The 4,026-nt window shown below is 40.8% G+C and overlaps 1 pseudogene; it reads left to right on the forward strand.

Moving 5' to 3' along the window:
* The first annotated feature begins 819 nt into the window (after positions 1-819).
* On the forward strand, positions 820-1,251 carry LOC102918864 (small ribosomal subunit protein uS12 pseudogene; annotated as a pseudogene).
* Positions 1,252-4,026: the final 2,775 nt, after the last annotated feature.

The following is a 4,026-nucleotide window of genomic DNA, read 5'->3' on the forward strand; positions in this document are numbered from 1 at the left end:
GGGGAAATAGTTGAGATCTCATGGGTAAACTGGGGTAGATCGGGGTAGAGGGGAGGGGATGGAGGAATGGTAACAAGGGATTGGGATGGCGGAGTTGGGGGAGGAATGGAGAGGGAGAGAAATGAAAGAGTTATCTTGATAGAGGGGGCCATTATGGGGTTAGGGAGAGACCTGGGTGCCAGGGAAATTCCCAGGAATCCACAAGAATGACTGCTGCTAAGATTCCTACTAATAGTGGAGAAGGTGCCCGAACTGGCCTTGTCCTGTAATCAGATTGGTCAAGCACTGGGCCGAGCTCCAGGAGTCCATTTGAAGAGAGGGAGGAGGGATTATATGATCAAGTGGTGTCAATACCATGACAGGGAAACTACACAGACAGTTCATCCGAGCTCGTGGGAGCTTCTGGACTCTAGACCAACTGCTAGGGAGCCTGCATGGGACCAACCTAGGCCCTCTGTATGTGGGTGACAGTTGTGTAGCTTGGTCTGTTTGTGGAGCCCTAGTAGTGGGACCAGGAGCTGTCCCTAGATCATAAGCTGGCTTTTTGGAACCTATTCCTTATGATGGGGTGCCTCACTCAGCCTTAATGCAGGGGGGAGAAGTTTGGTCCTGCTTCAACTTGATATGCCATGCTTTGTTGACTCCTATGGGAGGCCTTACCCTTTCTGAGGAGTAGATGGAGGGGTTAGGAAGGAGGAAGGGGAGGGAACAGGAGGAGAGGAGGGAGGGGAGACTGTGGTTGGTATGTAAAATAAATAAAAAATTTAATAATAAAAAAGAATTTGTAATAGGCTTTCTTGGGCTCGTGGTACCGGCAAGATGGGCAATTGTCATTGTCTCCTTACTTCCAGGAAGTTCCACAGTCACTGAAGGGACCAGAAGTGGCATGATAAACAATTCAAGAAAGCCCACTTGGGCACAGTCCTGAGGGCCAATCTGTTTGAAGGTACCTCTCATGCCAAGGGAATTGTGCTGGAAAAAGAATGGGTTGAAGCCAAACACCCAAATCCTGCTGTCAGGAAGTGTGTCAGGGTGCAGCTCATCAAGAGTGGCAAGAGGATCACAGCTTTTGTGCCCAGTGATGGCTGCTTGAACTTCACTGAGGAAAATGATGATGGTCTGGTTGCCGGATTTGGTTGAAAAAGTCATGTTATAGCTTGTATTCCTGGAGTCTGCTATAAGGTTGTTAAAGTTGCCAATGTGTCCCTTTTGGTTCTTTCCAAAGGCAAGAAGCAAGGACCAAGATCATAAATTTTGACAATGGAGAAAAAGTAATAAAATTTCATATTCTGAAAAAATGAATTTTTAATGGTGGGTCTGGAGCACTGGTTCAGTGGCTGAGAGCACTTGTTGCTCTTGCAGAGGACCCAGGTTCAATTCTCAGCAATCACAGTGTGCCTCACAGCCATCTTTAACTCCAGTTCTGATTCTGTGTGTACCAGGCATGCATCCAGGGCACATATATACATGTAGGCAAAACATTTGTCCACATAATATAACTCTAAAATGTTTCTTAAAGGGTCTTCTTAAAAACAAAATTGACAGCCTTAATCTTGAACAAAAGTTTCCATTTATGGACTTATGGGATGTCGACACTTTACAATTAACTGGGAGAAAGAAAACAAAGACGGAAAGACTGTTGTGTATATCTCATTCAAATGAAGTTAATTTTTGTTCTAATATGGTTAATATGAACTTCTACAAAGGTTCCTTATAGTAATGATTGTGATCTCCATACATGGTTGTTGGAATAAGGGATGGTGTTTATCAAAACATTTTCTTCTGTCTGCTCAGCTCTTCATTAGTTCACCTTCTGTTTTAACAAGGCAATTATTTAACTAGTTACAATGAAGAATTAAAATAAATTTTTTTTTAATCTGAGCAGAATCAGAATCTCCAAACCTTAGGCTGAAAAAAAAATGAACGCTTTCACTCTAAGAACAGTGCACAAGGTATGCAAGCAGCCCAACCTCAACTATCCTTGGGAGGATAGTACTTACACAGAAGTTTTGTAATTTCCAATTGGCAGAAGCTTTCCTACATTGTAATGACAGTTTCCTAGACCCATCCTCACGTTAACCTGTGTATCCTCATCTGAAAAGCTATGTGAGCTTCCTTAGCTCATGATAGTTTTCTCTGTGTGTTCTTATATCTAAGAGAATTCAACATAGGTTTCATGGTTATGAGGTATCATTACTTCATCTCTTTATCATCCACTTAAAAAAAACACCGAATTTTTCTTGCGCTACCACAACCCACTGGCACCTGCAAATCTACAAGCCTAGTTTCACATTTAGGCCTCTGAACCATCTTCATGTATGGGTCAACTTTTCTGGATAGGTGCAGTTACCACCCCTTATCAAGGAAGCTTCTGTTGACAGCAGAGAGAGACCACTACAAAAAACCACACCTGGCTACAATGCAGAGATAGATCAATGGGTCATGGGGATGACTCAGGGAACATCACTGAATGGGGATCAGAAAGACAGAAAAATTGTAAGAGCCAGAATACCAGGATGTGTGCTGTGAATCAGTCTCTGCTAGAAATGGCTGTATAAATAAGACCAGAACAATGACAATATCAGTGCACACATTAACATGGAAAGTTATTTTGTGGGGTTTCACCACTAGACAAAGAACTACAGACAACTAATGACTTCTGGGAGGAGGAGAATAAGTCTCTCCCAGAGATGAGTCCCCTTATTGGCTGTCCAGTATAGAGTGGTCAGCCCTGAAACCAATATACAAACAACAAAAATGGACTCAGCAGGTTGTACTTATATATTTATGCATATATGCACATTTATATATATGTTCGTAACAATAATAATTAAGAAAAAGAGGCTATCAACTTGAGTGGGGGACATGGGAGGGGTTAGAGGGAAGGTACTTGGGAGGGGCTGGAGGGGGAGATAGGGGAAAGTTATGTAAACACTTATTGAATCCTTCCAGTTTATCAAGTTCTAGTGCAGTTGGTATGGATGTAGCAATGAACAACAAAGGAATAGGTTTATGCTCTACTGGGCTTAGGTAATCAGTAGCAAGCATCATATTTTGATATTAACAACTTATATAAAGAAAATAAAACAGGGTCATAAGAAAATGATGAAACAACATTATTGTTACTGGGCTGTGGTTTCCAGGAAGGAGACACTTGTGTTGAGACGGAAGGATACAAAGAAAACATCCATGCTAAAGTACAGGGAAAGAACACTCATGACAGAATAGCAGCTAGCCCTCAGGCCTGACAGCATAGGAAGCACAAATGCTTGTCTGTTAACTGGGAGATAGTTGTGGCTGAAACATAATGCTGTGTGTCCAATGCTTGTGGTCTGTTGAGAAATTTTGTCATTTTAGCACTTGAAATCTTATGTTTTAGAAACCTCTAAATCACTTTGTGGGATTGGGAATTACCACAGAAACTCATTATGGCATGAACTTCATAGTCAGAATGCCTTACTCTATGTTAAGCATGCTGTGGTCTTTTGTCTCATCTCAGATGATAGAACTGGAAGATATCTCCACCACAAACCCAGATCAACTCCTGAGATGGACTGTAACAGTATTCCTGTGGTAAGTCATTTAGGATAGTCAGTTATTCTTAGTGATATACTTTGTAGTGAAGTGAGACTACTGAGACTGATTTTTCTACATGAACTACTTTCAATTCATTTATTACACTTCCTATGACTGTACAATTGATTTTCTTTGAACTTCAAGGCTCAATTTTACCCTTTGCCCAACAATGCTCCATCTTTTGAAGCTTGACTCAGAAGTTCATTCCATTGAGGTACTTTTGAATGCTAATTCTGATATCCAAATCTTTACCTTTCACATCTTGTTTGATTTGTGTTACCAAGAATTTGACAAATTTAACTTTTGGCTTTTTACTGAAATAATTTGATAAAAATGTTGAATATAACCAGGATCTTGGACACGTCACTAGAGACATTCTTCCATAATATAATATGGACATAATATTGATCCATTAACCAAGGATAGGAGAAGTTTTTAATATACACTAAA

This window comes from Peromyscus maniculatus, chromosome X, assembly GCF_049852395.1.
Source record: "Peromyscus maniculatus bairdii isolate BWxNUB_F1_BW_parent chromosome X, HU_Pman_BW_mat_3.1, whole genome shotgun sequence".
Classification (NCBI taxonomy): Eukaryota; Metazoa; Chordata; class Mammalia; order Rodentia; family Cricetidae; genus Peromyscus; species Peromyscus maniculatus.